At 45.8% G+C, this 24,531-nt stretch overlaps 1 long non-coding RNA gene across 1 annotated transcript in view; it reads right to left on the bottom strand.

Annotated features, from left to right (window-relative positions):
• LOC131491529 (uncharacterized) overlaps positions 1–24,531 on the bottom strand; it is a 568,938-nt gene that overhangs the window by 104,207 nt on the left and 440,200 nt on the right. The window contains exon 6 of the long non-coding RNA XR_009251502.1: positions 23,478–23,661. This is a non-coding gene — a long non-coding RNA (uncharacterized LOC131491529). The remainder of the gene's footprint in view (positions 1–23,477; positions 23,662–24,531) is intronic.

Raw genomic sequence — 24,531 nt, 5'->3', positions numbered from 1 at the left:
TGAATCAGGCTCAGTCTCTATCCTCAAAGAGTTTACAGACTAGAAGTGAAGAGGAAAAAAAACAACAACTATGATTCGGTTTAATAACTGCAATATCAGAATTAGTATTAACCTTTCCTCTATTAAACGAAGGCAGTGACCAACCCTGTCCAATGTCCAAACAATGCTTTACAAATAATGTCAGTACTTAACTTCTGTAGTGTTTATCCTAATAACCTATAACCCCATTTTAGTATGAGAAAACATCAGCAAATTTCAGTAGGATATTATAGAATATACCTGACCACCAGTAGTCTAACCTATTAAGCTAATTAAAAACAAAGAAAGCCTGAGGGATTCACAGCCGAGAGGAAAGTAAGGAGACATGATTACAAAATGTAATGTGGTGTCCTGGATGGGGTCCTGGACAGAAAATGGATATTTTATTTTATTTTATTTTACTTTATTTTTATTTTTTAACATTTATTTACTTGAAAGGGAGAGGGCAAGAGAGAGAGAGAGAGAGAGAGAGAGAGAGGGAGGGAGAGAGGGAGAGAGAGAGAGAGAGAGTGGGAAAGGGGTAGAGAAAGAGGGAGAGAGAGAATCCCAAGCAGACTCCACATTGTAAGTGCAGAGCCTGATGCAGGGATCAATCTCACAAAATCATGACCTGAGCTGAAATCAAGAGTCAGATGCTTAACCAACTGAGCCACCCAAATGGCCTAAAAATGGATATTTGAGGTAAAATCTGAATAAGGTACAGACTTTAGTTAACAATGCACCAATACTGGTTTATGACATGTAACAAACGAACCACACTAATATAAGATGCTCACAAGGAAACTAACTATGGGGTATATAGGCACTCTCTGCACTATCTTCCCAATTTTTCCGTAAATCCAAAACTGTTCTCAAACATAAAGTCTACCAAAAAATAATAATGTTAACCCTTACAATAAGGGTCGTGAGCGACTGTCAGGATAGTGGGGCTGGTAAGGCGGGGAATCTGAGCGAAGGAGCACGTTTGTGCTGGGAGGCGAAGAGGGGAAGAGGGTGAGCTTGGTTTTGGAGACATTGTCCTGGAGAGTATTGGTAGCAAGTCTGCATGTCCAACAGCAGCTGAGGAGCTCGATTCGGAGTCTAGGGGAATGGGAGAGTAAGACCTGGGTTGAAGACACACACTTGGGAGTCATCATGCAAGGAGGTGGTAGTGGAAGCATTTGATGCCCTAAACACCATTTTGGAGATCGGCAGCCACAGCAAGTCTGTTATTACCGTGTGATGGATGAGCAGGGGGAGACTGAGGGGGGAGTCAGTTTGATTATAAGTGCAGAGCAGCTGGAGCCTTTCATCGTCGGGGGAGCCAAATCATCCTTGTGGGCACAGACGCTGTGTTTTTTTGTTTTTGTTTTTTTTTTTTTTAATTCTGGAAGGCATTTCCTGAGGCGAACTCTGGATATGATGATTATGCTTGTTAGTAAGTTGATCTAGCCTCAACTGCATGGACAGGGATCCCACCACAGAATGCTTCCTTGTTATTTGATACATTGGCTTTCTTTAGGAAAGAAACATTTTAATTCTTCCTTCTAGAGTAGGTGTAGCGTAATTGTGTGAGATGAAACTATTCTGATAACCATCTCTCTTGAGGACACAGCACCTCAGTCGTTTTAAAACCTAAGTTAATTAGATATCTGATGTTAACAAAAGCTTCCATTAAAAAAAAAATGCTGCACCCCCCAGACTCCTGCTATAGCAGAGGAATCAATGTTAAGTACAGCTTTTATCATCAAACTGGCACTTTTGTATAGTTAATCATAGATGTCTGCGGCCTCTGAGATGAAGGAGGCAACCCCCCCACCCCAGTTCTTACCCCCAAGGATGAAAGACCCATCACTGTGGTAAAATCTGTGTTTTTCACATGGCAATCCTAGTGAGCTGGGTCTTTCGTGCACTAAGATTAACTTTGCTTGGCATTCAAGGATGGTCTAGTTTGTAGAAAAAGGAAAAGAAACATAAGAGAGATAGTCTGAATTAAATCTAAGGTAAGAATGAAAGAACGTGCAGAATGTTTTATCTAGAAACTTGGCAAAATGAGCAGTCTCCTAGAAATGCTCCTAGCAATGGATTCTCAGAAATTTAGAGTCTCCTGACTAAAAGCAAACGAAGTAGAAAGGACTGCCATATACTCTATAAATCCTCCCCGAACACCCAAGCATGTACAAGCACGTGTGCATGCTGACATACACACCCCCTTTGGGCATCCAAGTTGGGCAAATAAATGCAAGGGCAATTTCGTTAACTCTCTTTAGTTCAGAGAAAGAGTTGGTAGCTGGAAAGGCTGCCGGGCAGCTTCAGCTCCAGGCAGAGGACAGACTGGGATCTGTGGCCACCAGCAGCCTATGTCTGAGCTCCTGCTCTGCTACTCACAGGCCCTATAATCTCAAGTGTGCTGGCTAGCTCCTCAGAGTCTTGGGCTCCTTCTTTAAGAAATGGGGATAAAGATGAGTATCTCAGTTCAACTGAATGTCTTCCAAGTGTCAGGCACTGTGCTGGGGATATAGTGGTGAACAAGAAAAACGCAATCGCCCCTTCCCGAGATAGACAACTTTCGAGGGAGGTTGCTGTGAGTATCCAGACATATTCAGCGTGCATGTGGCTTGGTGCCTGGTCATTGAGTACACAAGGTTGCCGTACTTTTCTCCCACCCCAAACTGAGTGGTTGCATTTGAGTAAAAGGACAGCCTAACTACAGGACATTTAGGAGCACTAGGACTTAAGTGTATTAGTTTATGGAGCCTCAAAAGGCTTCGATAGCACACGTTGAAAAGGCAATGGGCTTTGGAGCCATAAAGAGCTGGCCCCCAAATCTTTGCATTGTCCTTCACTATCTGTACGACATCATGAAATCTGTATCATCTCTTCGAAGCTAAATTTCCCCATTTGTAAACTAGAGTTATCGTTAGAGATGCTTACCTGAGGCTTATGTAATAGGTGATAAAGGAAATCTTATATATGAAAATGGCTTGTTTCAGGGCAAAGTGATACCCACGTGTTGGTTACTATGGAGTACTTTCATTATTATTAATGAGAAAACACCAGCTACGACAGCCTCTGCCATGTGGTGCCTTTGGGGCTGGTGTTCTGGACTGAGATACTACAGCAGTGACGTCAACACATTTCACAGGCATTAGAATGACATCCCATCACTGGAAGGGTTTGTAAATAAAGCCTTGACCTAATTAGGAGCAGATCCAAGGACTGCGACTTTCTTCTGAGTAACAGCAGCACAGACCATGGCGCAGGGAGAAAGCTTGGGAATGGCTTTTCCAAAGAGCCCATGAGCTCTGTTGGTAGTGCTTCACATCCACTGTGGCTCCCACTTGCTCTCCTTCTCAGTTGACTCGCTCCCTCTCCATTTCAAGGATTGAGGGGAAAGCATTTAAGAAACACAAGTGTATATCATTCTCAGAAACTGGTACCCCTCACCAGTAGTCAACCAGTGCATTCCAATCGGAGGCCAATTTCTCTTGGGTCTTATATTCCAAGATGAATCCCAGGCTCGAGTGAGGACCCACTTGAAGAACATTCGTGATCTCTGCAAACTAGCATTTTAATCCTGATAGTCCTGGAGACGTGAGCCAGTCAGGAAGGTCAGCTTTGCATTTTCCTTCAAGAGGCTATGGAATTCTCATGCCAACATACTCTTGGAGAGTATCTCAGATGTTCCAGAGTTTTCAGTGAGCTTGCAGGAATCCTCCTGTACTAAAAGGATATAGTAGATCTCACCAGTTTGTTATGCCAAACTACCATAGTTTTATGAACTCATCGGTTTCATACTCCCATACTTTTGCACATGTTTTCACTTTGTGTGGAGGGACTATTTCACCTGTGTCTGCCTATCCATTTCTGTTAAGCCTTTAAAACCTAATTCAAGAGTCCCTCTGTGAAGACAGCCCTGATTCTCACCCTCTCTCCACTCCACCAACAGACCTGGCTTCAAATCCCAGGACTTGGCCCATTTAGTGAGTTCGTAAGAACTGATTATTGTTTTCTCAAATTCTTGGAGTTGACCTGGTTTCTTCTCTAGTCTCTGATAATTACACTAAGTGCAATATGGGATGCTGGAAATCAACTATGCAGTTGTGAAACCTTTGATTTGAAGCAAGATTCTAGGTTGCTCAAAGGCGAGTTATGTAAGATTTGCATTATGCAACAGGCAGGAGGACCTCACCATGAGCAGAGATTTGGAGGCATTTCTGGTATAGCAGCACCTCTGCCTCATTTCCACGGAGGCCATCACATCTCCCAGCCTCAGCACAGTCCCTGACCCAAAGCGGGCACTCAACACAAATGTGCCATTTCTGGGGGCCAAGAAAGCAAGCTCAGAGAGGGAGGGAGGATCCTGGGACTCCTCTCTATGAGGCTTAGTGACCCACTTACAGATCCCATCTTGGCTGCCCTGGAAACATTTCCCCACTTTAAGATAGTAATCAGGACAGGGAGGCAGTCTCCTTATTGATGATGAGGCTGCCTTGATTGTGAGGTAGGCGTTTGGGTGAAAGATGCCACCAGAGCTCGAAGTAGTCATTATTACTAATCAAAGGTGGGTTTTTTGATAGTATGCAAAACATTGTGTAATATTCTTGGAAAACTATAACCATTCCATAATAATTCCTTCTACTTTTTCTATTTGGATATCCTGCCAAAGATTTCTGCCAGAAGATTTCTGAACCAAAAGAGAGAGAGAGAGAGAGAGAGAGAGAGAGAGAGAGAGAGAGAGAGAGAGAGAGAGAGAGAGAGAGAGAGAGATTGAGAACTAAGACCCCCACACAGCAAGCCAGACTAAGGCCATCATTGCTGCTTGGAGATGTGGAGCAGTTGTTGGGCCATGGTTTTTAATCCCTCTCAGCCCCTCCCAGTGCTTCCCTCCCCAGGAGGCCTTTCTTTACCTTCAACCAGAGATGGCCTCTCTTCCTCCACACCTTGTCTTCCTGAAGACGCTCCATAGCTGTTTATATGTCTTAATATTCTTAGTAAATGAAGGGATCCTTAATTTTGGAGACTGTGGCCACATGAGTTGGTGGAAAGAACATACACTCTGGAGATAAACAAGCTTGTGTTCAAATTTTCATGTCACTGGTTAGCTGTGGGATATTAAATAAGCTACTTAACCTTTCTGACTCGGTTTCATCATCTCTGAAACAGGGATGACACAGCCTACTTTGCAAGTTAGTTGTGACAACAGAGTAAGACAATGTGAATGAAGGGCTCTGCACACAGCTTAGTGCTCTGGGATCAGACAGCCTCCCCACTAACTAGCTGGTCATTCCTGTCAAGGTATTTAACTTCTAAGCCTCAGGTTCCCCTTCTGTAATAGAGGGCCAACAGAGCCCTCCTCATAAAGTTTTGAAAGGATTAAATGAGTGAATAAATAGAAAAAGCTTAGCACAGAAAGTGACATGAAGAGAATGCTTGTTAAGCGCTGGCTATTATCAGTGCATCCATTTTGTATCCTTCCGTCCCACCTTGATCTTCTGAAGCATCTGGCACAATGCCTGGCAGAGGCGATAGATATGGCTGAACGGAAATGATGTCACGTTGCATGGCTCACCACGTGATCACTTGAGCGTTCATTTCCCCTGTTCCAGTGTTTTATAGTGTCAAGGATTTTTCTTAGTTTTTCCTTGAAATCAATTTCCATATCTAAAAGGAAGTCCTCAGCTAAAATGTCAAGATTTAGAAAGTTTAGAAAAGAAGGGAAATAAAGGTTATGATTGAACACACAGGAGAGAGACAGAAAAGTAGAGGGAGGAGGAGGAGGAGGAGGAGGAGGAGGAGGAGGAGGAGGAGAAGGAGGAGGAAGAGGAGGAGAAGGGAAGTGGCTAAAAGGTGAAGGAACAGAGACCATTCTGGAAGAGTAATAAACATTTGGCAAGATGACTGCTAGATTAATCCTGCCCAGATCACTATGCTCCTCTTACACTCATATGTCTCGGATTTTGGAGATATGGTCACTGCCCCTAGGCTGTGATGGTGGTTAGAAGATGGTTGGCAGCTGGCACATTCCTTACCAGGAGGGTTTGGCATCTAGGAATGTTCCACCAGGATGGATCCAGCCCCACAAGCATTGCTTGTAAGAAGCCCAGTGAAGTCCCTGCTAGCCCCTCAACTCGGCGGCCACAATGGCTCAGAGCACGCTTCTTCAGAAACGAAGTGTGGAATTCTTAGTCAAAATCGTTGGGGGACATGGCCCGGATCCTTCACACTCAGTCTGGCAGCAGAGTCCAATCAAAGGCAATTGCCAGGCTGCGGCCACACTGGTCTTGGCCAGCTCCTCTGCTTCCAATGAGTCAAGCACACAGGCTGCAGACTGACTTAGAGCCCTGGGTCTTTGTTGCAATTAGAGCATGTAATTGGAAAATCCAAGATGATTCTATTCGGGAGAATTCTCTTTTCACCAAATCCCCAAGCAATTCTTAGAAACCATCAAAAAATCCAGAAATCCATGCCTGCAGCTGTTTGCTTGTTTGTTTGTCATCTGAGAACAGTCTCTGGGGAGCATGGGCTAGGAAGAGAACAATGCCACTCTATAGAGCTTTTATTCCTGGATGTAAAGAGAAATCTGCACCTACCCTGGAAGGGTCTTCATGGTCAGGGACATAAAACATTCACCCAGGAGGTTTCATCATACCAGAGCTTTCTACCAAAATGTTAGGTAACTCCTTTGGCCCACCACCAGACCACATACCATTTCCTCGAGGATCCCACAGGAGATATGACCTACTCATCCACACGTGATGGCTCCAGATTTTTGGAAATCATGCTTTAGAGTAAAAAGCAGTTTCGCTTTTCCAAACCTTGCTAGTACAATAGGTCATGTTTCACTTCATTCTTTGACTTGTAAATCTCCTAAGAAAATGTGGGGCTTTGCATTCACCCCTTCCCCAAGATGTTCGGGAGATAGCATATTTGTGATTTCATTGTGTTAAGCAGAATTTCCCAACTTCCTTTCTTCCTTCCATCCCATCCCGGAGTTGGGCTTTGCTCTGCAAGCTTCTACTGAAAAAGGTGCTAGTCCTATGGTCTTGCTGCCTCCCTTGACTGCCACAAATGTCCACCTGGTATGTCCCCCCACCCCCTTTTTAATGTTTATTTATTTTTTAAAGAGAGAGAAGAAAGAGAGACAGACAGAGAGAGAGAGAAAGAGGGAGAGAGCACGTGTGGGGAGGGGCAGAGAGAGAAGGGGACAGAGGATCTGAGCAGGCTCTGCCCTGGCAGCTTTGGTGCTGATGGCAGACAGCCCGATGTGGGGCACGAACTTCTGAATCGTGAGATCATGACCTGAGCCAAAGCTGGATGCTCAACCAACTAAGCCACCCCTGTGTCCCTGTTATGTTCTTATTTTGCTCATGGTTCCACTTACCAGCGCAATGCTGGAAATGAGCACTTCCCGATGCTGATTTGTTTTTTGTCCCCCTGCCCCAACTATTCTTCTGTTTTTCTTCTAAGATAACATTTCTTTTTAAAATTAAAAAAGCTGTGCTGACAGCTCCGAGCCTGGAGCCTGCTTCAGATTCTGTGTCTCCCTCTCTCTCTGCCCCTCCCCCGCTCGCACTCTGTGTGTGTGTCTCTCTCTCTCAAAAATAAATAAACATTACAAATTAATACAATTTAGATATACCATACAGGCAATAAAGCTCACAAATCTCAGGTGTACAAGCTCGGTGATTTTTCGCTTACATATACGTCTGTGTTAACAACTATTCTGATCAAGATATGGACCATTTCCAACACCCAGAAGCCTCCTGTGTGTCTCCAGCCTGCCCACCAAAGGTACTCACTATTCTGAGTTTCTTGAATATTCTATCTGTTCTTGAACTTCATCTAAATGGAATCATACAGCATGTACACTTTTGTGTCTCATGTCCAGTGCTTTACTACTGGGGATTTACCTTCTTCCTTGGCATATGAGGGACACTGAACAAACAAGTCACTGGAATGAATATATAAAAGCTTCATGTATGAAACTGATTTTTAAAAGGACATCTGGTTTTTTTAACTTTATTTATTTTTTTATTTGGAGAGAGTGAGAGAGAGAGAGTGAGCAGGGGAAGGGCAGAGAGAAAGGGAGAGAGAGAATCCCAAGCAGGCTCCCACACTAACAGTGCAGAGTCCAACGTGGGACTTGATCTCATGAACCAGGAGATCACGACCTGAGCTGAAATCAAGTCAGATGCTTAACTGATGAAGCTACCCAGGTGCCCCTAAAAAGACATCTGTTTTAAAGAAAATACCTTCAAGGTTGGACCAGATCTTCTCTAATAAGGAAAAGAGGGTATTAGTAAAACCATTGCTCATAGGTAACATTACAAACAAAGAATATGAGAGGTATTCCTCAGTCCTATGCCCTCCTCTTTGGCACCCACAACAATAAATTCTTTTGGCTGATAGGTTCACATCAGTCTTTCTTTTTGGATTATTATTTTCAAAGACGAGTCTGACCCCAGGGAAGGGGCACAGCTCTGGAGTCTGGCTGTGTTGGCACCACTGTGAAATGGGTCAGAGAACCTGGTCAAGATGCTTCCTAGTTGTGTCTGGGGGGTTACCCAGCATTTCGACCTCAATTTGCTAATCCACAAAAAAATGTATGGAGTGGATTAAAATAAAGAATAAATAAAGGCTAAAAATTTGCACTGAAATTACAAAGCACTACACAAAGACTACTGCCACAAATTAGTTGTGATGGTTTGCTTTATGTGTCAGATTGGCTGGGCCATCGTGTTCAGGTATTTGGTCGAGACGTTATCCTGGATGTTTCTGTAAAAGTGAGCTTTGGAATTCATTAACATAAATCAGTGGACTTCTGAGCAAAGCAAATTACCCTCCATAATATGGGTGGGCCTCATCCAATTAATTGAAGGCCTTAATAGAACAAACACTGACCTCCCCAGAGCGAGAATGAATTCTTTCAGTAGCTAGCATTTGACTTTGAACTGCAACTCTTCCCTGGGTCTCCAGCCTGAAGGTCTACCCTGTAGATCTGGGACTTACCAAGTCCAGCCTCCACAATATATGCACCAGTTTTTCATCTAGTGTACTGATACTAATGTTTACTTATTTTGTTTCCACTGTTATTTCAGATGCCATCTGGTTTATTATTTCTTTTCCAAATCACTGAGGGATAGATTTGAATCACATTTTTGTTTGCTTTTCATTGACGATATTTCAAGCAATAATTTTTCTTTCCACTATTGCCTTGGCCACCCTCCATGAGAAAGGAAAGGGAGATAACTTTTTTGTAGACACACTGTACTGTCCTCTGAGTTAGGTTGTTAGTGACATTCAGGAACATTACTTCTCGCCACCCCGTGGATTTTGGCATGCTTTGCTTATTGGTCACGTTTCTAGACCTGTTGGGTCCCCGCTGGACATACTCTACCCTCCATGATACCAGAGTCATGCTTAAATTTCCCTGGAAGATTCAGTGTATACTCAGGACTCTGGTTCTATTTGAACGGAGAACACTCAGTTTTGTCTGGTGCCTACAACCCCTCTCCCTTCCTACTGTAATGAACTGATCAGGTCAAAATGTGAAACTTCCTGACATCTCTGTGGTCCTCCCCTAACACAAAGTTTCAATTCAAACTTATTTCCTCCAACTGCCCCCCTCACTTTTCCTTGGTCATCTCAATCTGACAGCCTCCCAGGCAAAGGCTACACCCAGTCCTGCCTTCCCACTCTATGGGGCCTGTGGAAAGGGAACTAATGGGCTTTGGAGGAGAAATTCTGTCTTCTTCCCTTCTAGTGAAGGCCCCACCCCTACGTGAAGGCCAGTTGTGTCTCCGATGACCGCAAAGCAGGTCAGGGTTCTGTCAGACAAAAGGAAGTGGGGCCACTGTGGTCAGTGTCCTTTGTCATAAAAACTACCGTTCATGTTCTGGGATTGCTCACTCAGACATGAATGATTTTAGATTAGAAAAAAATTCCCGTATGATCAGAATTCAGTAGCTTTATTATTTTCATCTAACTTCTTTTGGCATTATGAGTTGAGAACATCATGGATAGAATTTCAGCTTACATTGCAGCTCATCTCAGGCCTCCACGAGCTCTCTTCCTCCTCTTCCTCCTCTCTTCTTATCCCTTTCTTCTTTTAAAGAAGGTGTAGTGGGATAGGACACAATTTCCCAGATTTTAAACGTAGTTTTTCCTGATGTCAATCAGATCTATATAAATATTTCCTTTTGTATTTGTAGCAGGTGTTTTTCAGTTCTTTGATGACTGTGTTGCTCTGATATCTGTAGATTTTGAAGCATGCTAATCTAAGCCACTCAAGCAAATATTAATCGCCTAAAATGGCATCATGTGTTGTGTGGCCTCAGATGGTGACTTATACTCTCCATGCCTCACTTTCCTCATTTGTAAAGAAAGGACAATCATATTTATATTTCAGCGGAGTTGTGAGGATTACAATTAATGTTTTTTTTAATGTCTTATTTACTTTTTAAAATGTTTCTGGGTTTTTGTTTTTTTTTTTTTTGACGGAGAAAGAGAGACAGAGTGCAAGCGAGGGTGGGCCACTGAGAGAGGGGGAGACACAGAATCCGAAGCAGGCTCCAGGGTCTGAGCTGTCTGCACAGAGCCCAACGCAGGGCTCAAACTCACGAACGGTGAGATCGTGACCTGAGCCAAAGTTGGACGCTTAACCGACTGAGCCACCCAGGTGCCCCAATTAATGTTGTTTTTTTTAATGGCTCCTTATATCATTAGCTTTCATACTTACAGATATATATTTTTGTGTTTATCAAATACTTTATTTAAAAAATAAATAATGTTTGTAAGCACTTAGTGGTTACCAAGCCAGGTATAAATTCAAACTGTCTGGCTTTTACGCCCTCTTTACCATGTCCTATCCATGTGACCCTGGGGAAGTTACTTAACCTCTAAGCCTCAGCTTTATCAGCTGTAAAATAGAAACACTTTGACTTACTGCTTTAGTCTGTATCAGCTTTGGCCTTAGTGACCTTCGACAGCAGGTTAATTCCTTGTTGTGGGGGCTGTCTTGAGCCTTGCAGGAGGTTTAAGAGTCTAGTTGTCTCTACACCAGAAACAATAGTTCCTCCTTCCCTCGTTGTGAGAACCAAACCATCTCCGGGCATTGCCACATGTCCCTGGAGGGGAAAATCACCCCTGGTTGAGAACCACTACTCTATGGAGACATCTGGAAGGCATCCGCCTGGCACATTAGCACTGTGATTATGCCTTGGGCTCAGACCCATCTTTGCCATTTCGGAAAAGCCACTCAAACTCTCTGAGCATCATTTCTTCATTTTAAAACGGGAACATCATTCCTATTGGGTCTGCCTCACTGAGCAAAAGTTAAACAATAGCTCTGAAATACAAATGCCACGTCAGCCATCGAAGCTGCCGACAGCTGCTTTGACACACTTAGTACCATGGGCGGGAGGGTGGGGGGATGGTTTGGTAAGGAGGCTGCATGGCTGAGTTTAAATCCCTCCTAACACTCAAAGTGCCTGGCAACATTGAAGCACTCAATACATTTTAGCTTCTATTGTTATGGCTTCTGTCTTGCAGGTGAAGAAGCTGAGGCTCAGAGAGGTAAAGGAATTTGCCCAATGTTACCCAGCACGGGGCATGGAGTCAGGGTTGAACTCAGAAAACATCAGCTCGAAAGTTGGTGCCATAGCCACAACATTTGTGTGCTTCCCAACGGTCACAAGTGCCATGATTTAAATGACAGCAGCCCCTTCTGCTAGCGAAGGGAGCTGTCATTTATAAAATAGGCCTCTGTCTTATGGTTGGGCTTGTACCACAGGACAAAAGACTAAGATAATTCAGATACTCTTCTCCTGCTTTCAATTCAGAAGAGACATCTCCCTCAGAACCTCTTGAAGGAAGCTGAAAATGAAAGGGCAGAGCCAGCCCCACCTCCATGCTATGAATCACTCAGTTGGAGGGCTGAGCTATGCCTTCCACATCTAAGCTCTTATTTTTAACTTTGCAAGCCTTGGTTATTCTGGCTTCCTAGGGAAAACCCCCCTGATGCCTGCAGCCTCACTCAAAGTCCAGGCGAGCCTCTAGCGGGCAGAAGGGGAGCACGGAGCACGTTTGTCCTCTGAGCCAGCTTCTACTGGGGGAAGTTCCTCATCTCTGGGAGTGCTAAAGCCTCAGCTCAACAGCCACCATCACCCCTACCTCTTGTCCCCAGACATGCTCAGTTCATACTCACTCAGAACTTATACTGGCATTCGAGAGGGAATCCCCCTCTGGGTCTGGTCTGGACTTGGAAATTGTGTGGAGCCAAGGGAGCTTTTTCGAGCTTCCGAGTTTTGGTTACGTAACCCTAAGAAGGGCAGCCTACCCAGGGCACAGGGTTCCGTACCAGCACACGCCGCTTCTGTCCTAAGACTCCACTCTGGACCCAGGACTCTGGGGCTCCACGCAGCGGAGAGCGTGGGCAGCATTTGACGTGCAGCCACAGCCCCCTTTCCGACAGACCCCATCACGTGGAAAAAGAGGAAGTGTCCATGAGATCGTGTCAGTGCCTCCAGGAAGACGCCCGGCAAAGTCCTGAATGTGTCGGGGAGTGGAGTGTGGGGAGGGGAGGCGTGAACTCTGGAGTCGGAGAAACCTGGGTTGGGAATCTCTGATCCAGCCACACACGAGCTGTCTGACCTTTACTAATCCTTAGGAAGAGTTAGCTTTGTCTTTTTTTTTTTTTCCTTGTTTTTGCTGAAGCATATTGAGAAAGTTATTTACCCTCTCCAGCTGTCTGTACCATCAGGTAATGCTACCAAACTCAGATGAGGTGAGAGCGTACAAACATAGCACAGCACACGGGGGGGCTCAGTAAGTGCTGTTTCCTGTCCTTCCCCTGGCAAATCTTTGTGGAGCACCTGCTGGATGCCACCGTCCTGGGCCCAGGCTCCGGAAGGTCACCACTCTGCACGTTATAACGCCACAAGGATGGGATGTGCGGACGGTACTCACCTCAGCATTAGTCCCTCCTCCCACAAGCACGCCACACTAGGCAGGTCATCTGCCTTCTCCGAGTCCAGGTCTCCTTGCTGTGACACAGGCAGAACATTCCCAGGGTGGTGGTGACTCTGTGACATCACATACCTAACGCAGTGCCCGGCGCGGCGAATGAGTTAATACATCTGTGCTTGGCTTCTTCCTTTCTACCATCTGCCAAGAACTTGAAACTGCTCAGAGATGGGGAACTTTTGAAACTCTTCCCATTGTTGCCTAAACCAGGACAAATACTGCTCCTCCTCCCAGCTAAGTTCATTAGTAAGATCAGGGGCTCCTCACAACAGCTGATACAGGTCACCATGTCTGTCTTCCATCTTAGAGGCGCTCAACTCTGGCCATCAGATCACCTAGGGGACCTTTAAGAAGTATCAATGCTCAAGCCTTTCCACAGAAGGCTTTAATGGACAGCCAGGAATGAAAACCACTGGCTCTCTTCCAGGGGTTCATTTTTCATTTGAAGCCATGAAAGCTCAGAGAAGTTAACTGTCCTTGAGGACAGTCAGCTACTAGGGACCCTGGATTGGAGTCCAGGCCGGTTGTCCCCAGCAAAACAATCTTCCCAGTATCGTATGTTCTCTGTCACTGTCTTGGCAACTTTTAAGCATTTGATTGGTTTGTCTGATTCAAACAATGAATGGGACTTGAGGAGGGGGTCCCTGGAGTTGGCCTCCATGGAAAAGAGAGAACAGGTCTCTCTGACTGGCTCAGAATTCCCTGGAGTATCTTCATTCCACAGATAATTCCTGAGACATCTGCCATGACCCATGCTCTGGGCCAGATCTGATGATGTAGCATGAAGGAGACATAGGGCCTGTTCTCAAGAAGCCCAGGGCTGGTTGTTAGGAGCCGAATTGTATCCCCATCCAGAATTCATATGTTGAAGTCTTAAACCCTAGTGTACTTAGAGATAGGACTTTTATTTTATTTATTTGGAGATAGGACTTTAAAAAGTAATTAAGTTAAAACGAGGTCATTAGGGTGGGCCCTGATCCAACACAACCGGTGTCCTTGCAAGAAGAGGATGTAGCTCACAGAAAGAAGGCCATGTGGACACGCATGGAGGAGAAGATGACCGTCTACAAAAGCCAGGAAGAGGCCTCAGAAGAAACCAAGCCCGCTAACACCTTGATTGTGGACTTCCAGTCTCCAGAACTGTGAGAAAATAAATTCATGTGGTTTTAAGCCACCCAGCTTATGGCGCTCTGTTATGGCAGCCCCAGCAAACTCTGTACCCTGGTTCTAAAAGGGAGACAGACCAGTAAGGAATTGGCCGATGAAAATACCCCACAATAAACATCAGGATGGTCATGAGCTAGGGTTCATGGGAGCCCAAAGGAAGTCTCCAACCCTGGAAGGAGGGCTTGGGAGGCTGGCAGAGAAGACTCCATGGAGAGGAAAGACTTAAGCTGAGCTTTGGAGAAGCCTTGGAGAAGGAGGAATTTGCTGGGGGAAGAGGGAGAGTGGAAGTCAGGAAAGCAGACTAGGGAATGTGAAGTTGCAGAAATGTGAGAGAGGATGGCCTGCTGAGCCTGTACGGTGGGTCAGGTGATGGGGAGCGTCATGCGGAGGCGACAAATGAGGCTTTGAGGTAGGCAGAGGCAGGTTATCTGAAGCCTTGTTGGGTCCAGGTAACGGGCCAAGCTTGGATGAACAGGAACCCACAAGGGGCATTACGCAGGGCAGTGCCAGCTCAGGTTTTGTAACTGGTCACTCGGAGGCTGGATTGGGATGGAAAGAGCAAAGGCAGGAGACCATCAAGAGGCTGCTGCTGCAGTCCTAGGGAGAAATGCTAGGGGTAGGAACTAGTACACAGGTCCAGGGCGTGCAGAGGACCTGGTGAGTCCTCTGGTGGAGCTCCGGCAGAGAACCAGGCAGGTTGGAGAAATGTGTTTTTTTAAGACACTGTGGTTGATTAGGTGAGGAAGGTAGAAGGAGGAGGGGTGTCAAGGACGACCCTCGGGGCTCTGGCTGGGACGTGTGGGTGGACGATGGTGTCAGCTGCTAGAGAAGAATCGTCTTTCCCTCCTGTGTCAGGCAGCTCAGGCCGCCATACCAAAAGTCCCTAGAATGGGAGGGTAGGCAACTGTAATTTATTTTCTCACAGCCCTGGAGGTGGCAAGTCCAAGGTCAAGGAGGCAGTATGGTTGGTTTCTGATGAGGGCTTCCTTTCTGGTCTGCAGATGGCTGCCTTCTCACTGTATGCCCACATCACCTTTCCTCAATGTGTGCTTACAGAAAGACAGAGAACAAGCTCTCATCGCACCCTAATTAGTCAAGATCTCACCTCACCCTAATTACTTCCCAAAGGCCGTATCTCCATCACTTTGGACTTAGGACTTCAACATATGAATTTTGGGGGATACAGTCAATTCATAAAACCTCCCCACTAGAAAGAGAGAAATAATGGTGCCACATATCCCAGTGAGCTCCCTGTTGCACCTCTTTGATGATTTCAGGACGAGGTCTGCAAGCACATTTGTGTCCCTTCATTCATTTATCCTTCCATCCATAAGGGGAGGTGGTAGAAAAGGAGCCTCCACAGGCAAGTCGTGGGTAAGCTAAGAGTTAATAGTGAAGACTTTTTTCTGACACAAGCATGGAAAGCCAGATTCCTGAGGACTCAATATTTGACCTAGAAATGGGATGTTGGCTGGATCGGATGGCCGCCTGCTCTCATGGATCTCGCTGTTTCGTAGATCAAGGGGCAACTCATCTGGGAGGCTGGGCTCAGGTCACGAATATCTTGCTTCTGGACAGGAAGATCCTTAGGGATGACCCCATCACTCTCCTCTTTAGGACAGGCGTTCATCTAATTCACCAGGCAGGGGGATGGTTTGCTTGCCTGACGCCTAAGCTCCTGGTCTAAGTGAGCCCAGCTCAGTTTCTCAGGCTGCCAGAAATTGTAATCCAAGTGAACCAAAAGCATTTAACCTGTCTGACATAGCATTTGCTAAGTCCAAAGACATGCAGGCTGAAGGTCATCGAACAGGAAGACATTTTTTCTGAAAAATGAAAGGATAGGGCAAAGGCTTTCACCTCAAACTCTGCTCTCCCTTCCTGCCACCCCCTGGGACCCGTGCTTGCCCAGGGTTATCTATGGAGTCACCAGGTCTTAGCTCTGACCAGCAGTGAAAGGGAGAGAAGCCAGGGATTACTACAGTTCAGGTCCTCACTTGGTCCATCTCACTGAATTTCCTCCTAACTCTTTCTTTACGAAGTGGCTATGGGAGCCCATCTTACAGTGGAGGAAACTGAGGCTCTGAGAGGTGCAGGACTTTGCCTAAAGGCAACAGGCTAAACTTGCATTTGAGCCTGAAATCTGTTCGGCTGCTAACTCTGTGCTCCTTTTACCATCCCGTATTACCCATTGGCACACACATAGCACTTTCTATGGCTCCTATTCTCCTGTAAGTCATGGCTATTAAGATCTAGACTTTTCCTCTCCAGTAGAAATGAACAGTTTGGGGGCAATGACCTTCTTGCTCAACTCTTCATTCCCCACCAGATTCAGCAAGGGACCCTATAAATAGTAGGCACCCGAAAATAGTTTTCTTTTATTGATTTAAACATCTAGATGCACATATACCCCATGGTTGGTTCTGTCCAAAGGCCAAAACCCAGAAACTCTGGGTGGCATTTTCCTGTACCCTGAGCTGATTGACTGTCACCATCCCAGCTGTATTTCTTGCCCCTCCTCTTGGGTAACAGGAGCATCATTCAAGCAGTGAATTCTTCTACCCAACAAAGCTCTAATCAGAGGTACAAAGGGATGCTATGTTATCTGGGGCAGGTTATATAGGACAGTGGTGCTTTGGACTCTACAAATTCCCAAATCTATGTTGCAAGGTCTGTTTTCAATCTTCAGGCATTGTAGGCATCTCTTGGGGCTATAAGAAGAATGCTCTCATTTCAGGACACAGTATAGCCAAGAGCCAACTTGGCAAGGGCCAGAGGGATATAAATTCAGAGTGACAACCTAAGGAACATGGTTTTAATAGAAACATACTTCTATTTCTTCTCCAATCACATGTCGACTGTCTGTTTGCATGGGGAGACCTGAGCTAAAATGAGGATTGTCAGAATTGGTAATTGAGGGGCTCTGCTTTTCCCCTAATGCTCCCCTGTCCTCCAGATGACAACTATGAGAGATCACTTGGGTGGCTGGGGACTTAGTGAAGTCAGAATTACAGAGCAGCCAGGGCAAATGTAGGTATGATTTCCTTTATGCCATGGCGTACAATTCTGACAAAGTTTATTTGAGAAAATGCTAACAAATCCCTGGACTATAGTGGTCATGTGATAGGTGGCAATGTTTCAAAGGTGAATAGGATACCTTTTTAAGGAGCTCGTGGTCCAATGGAGGACATGTAATTTACAGACATGTAAAGAATTACCTTCATTAGCATTGTGAATGTCTCACAAGTGACATCTTTGGGCATAAGCTGGGGAGTAGAGAAAAGACAACAGGGAATGTCTGGAAAGGCTGAACGGGAGTCTTCAGAATGAACAAGGGAGAAAAAGCATTGTGGGAAGATGGAAGAATTAAAAAAGAATGGAGTGTTTGGGGGTAACTAATGTAATAGAGCTTGGCTGGAACCAACGTTGTGTTTTCAGGCATGGTGGGGAAGTAGGAGATGTCCCTGGAGAACTGGATGGAGGCTAGATTACTCATGGCCTCATGCACCACACCAAGAAGCTTGGACTTTCCCCCTTGGCAACAGCATGGGAATAACATGGTCAGAGGCACACAGTGGAACAATCCCTGTGGCTGCAGCGTGAGGGCTGAAGGAGACCAGGATCCAGGAGAGAAAAGGAGCAAAAACAGGGCTGATGTGGTGGTACAGGAAGGGGGTGATGGTGATCGGAACCAGGACAGGACAGTGGGACTGGAGAGACAGGAAGGACCAGGGAGATAGATAACCAAGAGGCATCCTTCAGAGACGGCCAATAAATCCTCTGTAGCCTACCAAAAACTTTCCAGGGCACCAGGACCTCAACATGGACATCCTTCTTACTGCAAGATGACTTCATACAAGGAAATGCAGAGGTTCAGAAAGGAATACATTCTCATGTACATACAGGGTTTACTGTTTATAGTGCTCCTTCGTGTGTACTATCTTATTCGTCATTACAGGAGTCCTGAGAGGCATACATTATTAGTAATGTATTTAAAATTATGTTCTGATTTTTCTGATCATAAAAAAATTACAGAGGGGTGCCTGAGTGCCTCAGTCAGTTCAGCGTCTGACTCTTGATTTCAGCTCAGGTCACAATCTCATGGTTGGTGAGTTTGAGCCCTGTGTCAGGCTCTGTGCTGACAGTGAGGAGTCTGCTTGGGATTCTCTCTCTCTCTCACTCTCTCCCTGCTCCTCCCCTGCTCGCTGTTTCTCTTTCAAAATAAATAAACATTTTTTAAAAATTATGGAAGCAATAATGGTGGAATGCTTAAAATAGTTTTACAAAAAAGGAGGAGGAAATTAGAATTGCCCTAGTCCCCCAGATTAATAATGAGTTCATTTGTTGGTAACCAGTTGCTTATAACACAACATTCAGTGAAAACATACAAAATGACATTTCAATCACAATTTTATAACAATAACAACAAAAGAGATTTTTCTAGTTTTTATTGTGGTTATAAAATTGGGATTGGAATATAAATAAGTTTTATTCTTTTTTCTTAGCATTAGATTGCAACCCTTTTTAATGTTAGTAAATCAAATTTGCAAGTCTAATTTTGCATTGCTGCATAGTAGCCAAACATATCCAAACACAAGGGTGTGCTGTAATTTATTAACACAATTATCTGCTAATAGATGTTGAGGGACATGTAGGTTATTTCCATACATGGAAATTTTTGCTTTCATAAATAAGCTTTGCTAAACACCATTTAACATACATTTTCCTGCCGTTTATGTCTCAATTATTTTCTTACAGTCAATTCCTAGAAGTGTAATCTCTGGGTAAAAGGATATGTGAATTTCAAAGACTTGATGCTTAATTGTTGACTTCAATCCACCACACCCACCCACAGTCAATGAGCCAGCTTCTATTATCTACCTTCATCAGCACTGATCATTATCTTTTATTTATGTATTTATTTATGTATGTATGTATTTATTTATTTATTTTGATGTTTATTTATTTTTGAGAGAGACAGAGACAGAACGTGAGTGAGTTGGGGCAGAGAGAGAGGGAGGCACAGAATCTGAAGCAGGCTCCAGACTCCCAGCTGTCAGCACAGAGCTGGACGCGGGGCTCAGACTCACAAGCTGCGAGATCATGACCTGAGCTGACGTTGGACGCTCAACCGACTGAGCCACCCAGGCGCCCCTGATCATTATCTTTTAAAAAGCTTTGTCAATCTGATACACATAAAACCATATCTCATCATCGGGTTACCTGGAGTGTCCTTATTAGTGTGGTTCAACGCTTTTTCTCATTTTACAGATGAGGAGATTGAGGGTTCGTGACTTGCCCCTACCAGGGATCCAGTAAGCAGCCCAGAGTGGATGTAAGCCAGCCCTCGCGGACTCCCTGAGCAGTTGACTCCCCGCTGTGTGATACTGCTCCTTTGGTGTAGGAAGAGTCGCCTTGACTTCTCTGTGTTGACTGGGTTTCCTTTCATTGAGGTCATACCCTCAGGAGCTCCTGGCCTGCATGTCAAGGCAAGAACACACCCTTCCTTCTGAGGGGCAGTGGCTCCCGCAACCTGTCAGGGGACTCAGCAGTGGGGACAGTTCACACTGTGCTCTGGGAGGAGGCCATGGGTATGGTATGTGCTTAGGTGGCTGGTTCCTATGGAACTCCTGGAGAGAAAATGACATGAGGAACGGAACCCCATGTCCCTCGGAGAAAACCGGGCTGTCGGCCCTCTGCCAAAACCCTTCCTTGCTGCCTCGGTGCAGGCTCTGCGGTCTGGCACATAAGGCCCTGAGAGCTGGCCTGGCCTGCCTCCACCACAGGGTCCACGTGGGCTGTCAGGCCAGCACTGTTGGTTTCCACTGTGCGTTTGCCTAGAGGCTTCCTGTTTCTTGTCCTTCCGGCCTCTGTTCCAATGTCTCCTTCTTCAAGAAGCTGTCTGCCTTGTCTGTGCTATCACAGCCTTCTGAGCTCACTCACCTTAAATTCTTGTTTCTTGTCCTTCCGGCCTCTGTTCCAATGTCTCCTTCTTCAAGAAGCTGTCTGCCTTGTCTGTGCTATCACAGCCTTCTGAGCTCACTCACCTTAAATTCCGCTCCTGGGGGACGCCTGGTTGGCTGAGTTGCTTCAGTGTCTGACTCCTGATCTGTGTTCAGCTCATGATCTCACGGTTTGTGAGTTCAAACCCTGCGTGGGGCTCTGTGCTGACAGTGCAGAGCCTGTTTGGGATTCTGTCTCTCCCTCTCTCTTCCTCTCTTTCTCTCTCAAAATAGGTGAACTTAAAAAAAATTTTTTTTAAATTTTTTTTAACCTTTATTTATTTTTGAGACAGAGAGAGAGAAACAGCATGAACAGGGGAGGGTCAGAGAAAGAGGGGGACACAGCATCCAAAACAGGCTCCAGGCTCCGAGCTGTCAGCACAGAGCCCAACGTGGGGCTTGAACCCATGGACCGTGAGATCATGACCTGAGCCGAAGTCGGCCACTTAACCAACTGAGCCACCCAGGCGCCCCCCCCAAATTTTTTTTTAAATAATAAAGTCCTCCCCGGGAGGTAGGACTGGTTATGCGTCTGCTTTTCTTCTCAAGGGGAGGGAACATGTCCGACTCATTCCTGAGCCAAGCACCCACACAGCCTTGGCCAGGGGGTCATACGTTCTAGAGGTGCATGGACTGCATGGGTGTTGGAAGTGCCACAGGGAACATACAGGATTCCACCAGAGACTGGCTGCAGATTCTTTCATTCACTCGCTGTGTGTTCACCGAGGGCCATGGTAGGCCAGACACGATCGGGCACAGAGACATGGCACACAGACACTCCCTGTTCTGGCACCTAGGCTGTCGTGTTTCCAGCAGCTGTGAGTGTTGGCAGACCCTCAGCTGTGTCCCTCTCTGGGAATGTCCTCGGCTGGAGAGAAGTGCCTGGCCCCAGGTTTCACTCCCTCCCTGAGGCAGCCTTCATCCAAGACAGGTCGATGGGAGGGTCTTGTCTCAGACAAGACAACTCTGAAGGGCCTTCCGCAGCTCACAGTTTCCACAGGACCAGCTGAGTCCTTTGTTGCTAGTGCATTGCAATTCGGCTTCTCCATCAGCCCAGACCTGCTCCCCCCATGAGCCCAGAGGGCTTGATCCCAAAGACACTCCCCAGTAAAGTCCTTGCATGGCCATCTCCATCTCAGAGTCTACTTGCTGGGGGTCCCAACCTGTGACAGTGGTAACAAAACAGACATGCTACCTGTTCTCACAGAGCTTCGAAGCTGGCTTTGTCATCAGATCCGCCTTCGTTTCTCCCCAAGGATAAACAAGAACATCCAGCCCCATTATAGGTGTGCTCACGGTGACACTTGCCATTGGCCCGAGAGCAAAAACCCTTACCGCCACACCTCTCCCTGCAGTTATAATTAATGCAAGAGCAGGGCTGACTTTGCAGCTTACGATCATTCATATTTGTTCCATAATAGAGTGTCCTCTGTGTCCCAGGTCCCTGCACTGGTGCCAGGGACAAAGATACATAAGGTGTAGCTCTTGACTTTTAAGACCATCTGCTGGACGGGAAGATGGACAAGTAACCAGACAGTTGGGGACATACAAGGGATAAGGGCCCCAGTGAAGTCGGCAGATGCTGTGGGAGCTCGGAGGATGTGGTGATGGCCTACCTAAGGTAGGGTAGGGTTCCCAGAGGGTGCCAAGGAAGGGTTCCCAGAAAAACAGAAGGAGGGGAGCAGGGTGAGGGTGGTGTTGATGAGATAAAGAAGGAGAAATAAATTTCAGATTGAAGAAATGTGTCATAAAAGCACAACTAGGTAGGGGTGGGTGAACAAGCACGTTCGTGCCCGTTATTCATTGAGCTCCACCACATCTGAATGAGGCTGTCTGTAGGGACCCCTATCCCTACTTTATAGACAGAGAAACTGAGGCCTGGAAGGATAACAAGCTTACATGCAGCCGCTGGACTTGAACCTCAGTCTTCCGACACCAAATCAATGGCTCTGTTTATTACCCTGCCCAGCAAACACTGGGTCTTTTTTGCAGTGGCCAGCATTGTGCCCAAAGAGGATTAAAAGGCATATAATATCAAGGCTCAACTCCTGATGTGCTTGCATATAGCATAAAAAAAAAAAACCAAACCACGATAAGGTCATGGGACATATTCTGGAATAAAGGTTCATGCAAATGCCCTGGGATCATGGCAGAGGTAGGCCCCAGAGAACAGTGCTTAGCCCTGTTTAATATTTGGTACCAGTGATTTGGACAAAGACATATAAAGTCCGCTTATCACATCTGTGGCTGACATGCAGCTGGGAGGGATAGAAAAAAATGATTGATGACAAAATCAAACTTCTAAATGATCTCAGTTGGCTGGAACGATGAGCCAAATCCAGTGAGATGAAGTGCAGCAGGGGTCCATGTGAGGGCCAGCATTTCCCTTCGAACAATCAATTGTGAGAGAACAGAAGGGAGCCCGGCCCAGCCCCCGGCCATAAGGGAGAGATCTAGGGACTTCCCCAGGTCTCAAATCGAACTTACACCAAGTATTTAAATTAAAAGTGTAACAAGCTAGCACACCCTTAGTCTGTGTGAAGATTATGGTCAGAGCTGTGGCTCACATTTAATGGGACATTTCCTGAATCACTTTGGAGGTGGCCTGATTGGGGAACAGCATCTTCAGACAGAGAAGGAAGCTACTTTTGTATTTCTTCATCTGAGCAATTCTCAATTCTCCCTGTGTACCTGCCATACAGCCGGTCCTGGACAACATGGAATGTTGGTCTAGGATACATTGGGATCTGGCAGAAGGACTTGCACTTACATTCTGCCATTCATCTGTTGTGTGACTCTGGGAAAGTCATAGAAGCTTGCTAGGCTTCAATGTCCTTATAGAATGGGCACATTCATCTCAATTTCATAGGGTCTTGTGAGTAATGAATGAGGTCATGTATGTAGAACGCTAGACACAGGGCTTAGCCTGAAGGTAGTATTAAATAGCACATACTATTTACTATCCAGATAGATCCAGAGACATCTACAATAGGCAGTAGGACCCCAGGTCCCTTAGACTTAGGTTTAGGGTGAGGCCTTTAGTCTTCAGATAAGTTTCAGGAAAAGATGATTTTTCTTTCTGTAATTATGCCTTTCTGCTCTGGGTGTGTGTGTGTGCGTGCGTGCGTGCATGCGTGCGTGTGTGTGTGTGTATGTGTGTGTGTGTGTTCAAGTGCAATAAAGTTCAAGATTGTGGAAGGATCCAGCTTTGGAATCCCTGGGGCATTTAACACATTTAACACATGAGAGAGGCAGTCATTCACTTACCAGAATGGTGCTCCACGGCGGGCACAGTGCCTCAGGCATGAGAACATATCTGAATAAGGGTAAAAGTCAGAGCTATATTGGCAGTCAGGGAGATGTGGGCCTGATTTCCATAATTCTGACTGGAGCATCCTCAATCCACTTTGATTCAAGTTGATCTCTGGGCCCTGGACCCCAGCTTCCTCATCTGAAAAGTAAGAGGATTGGACTAGATTAGTGGTTTCAGATATGCACGTCTGGAAAAGTGCTGTCTGTGTCGAAGTCAAGTCCATGGCACTCCACTCAGATACATTCCAATGGCTCCACGTTAGGCTACAGATAAAGTTCTCCTAACTGTGGGTAACCAGGCAGAAAACAAAAACAAAAACAAAAACAGCCTGGCAGGTCCTTCCCTGCCAGCCTCAGCAGTCAGACTCCTGGGCCACCGTCATGAGTTTTGTTCCCTGCTCTGGGGGAAGAAAAGAGAAGTTGCGGAAAATATGGTAAGTGGAGTTGCTCACACATTTCTCTGAGTGTGCTCAGGATATTACAAATTGAATGAAGTAGCGAGAATGTATGCTTTCCATCAATAAACCTCTTGGCGATTTTATTTTTGATGACAGTATTAATAATGAAGTGACAAAAAGGGCTGGGGAGACTCAAGCTCACTTTGTATTGCAGTGTAGCCCATATATACTTACCTTGATTGACAACTTGTGTCAAGAAAAATATTATCTGCAGCATAGATAATTAAATGCAACTTTACATTGTATTTTTATTTTAAAGTTTTAAAAAATGTCCTTTAAAATGAAAGTGTTGAGGGGCGCCTGGGTGGCGCAGTCGGTTAAGCGTCCGACTTCAGCCAGGTCACGATCTCGCGGTCCGTGAGTTCGAGCCCCGCGTCAGGCTCTGGGCTGATGGCTCGGAGCCTGGAGCCTGTTTCCGATTCTGTGTCTCCCTCTCTCTCTGCCCCTCCCCCGTTCATGCTCTGTCTCTCTCTGTCCCAAAAATAAATAAAAAACGTTGAAAAGTAAAATGAAAGTGTTGGATGGCCAACTGTCCTTTCCTGGAAAAGATG

The sequence above is a fragment of the Neofelis nebulosa genome, chromosome 12 (assembly GCF_028018385.1).
Source record: "Neofelis nebulosa isolate mNeoNeb1 chromosome 12, mNeoNeb1.pri, whole genome shotgun sequence".
In the NCBI taxonomy this organism is placed as follows: Eukaryota; Metazoa; Chordata; class Mammalia; order Carnivora; family Felidae; genus Neofelis; species Neofelis nebulosa.
This window is presented reverse-complemented; position numbering and strand designations above follow the sequence as displayed.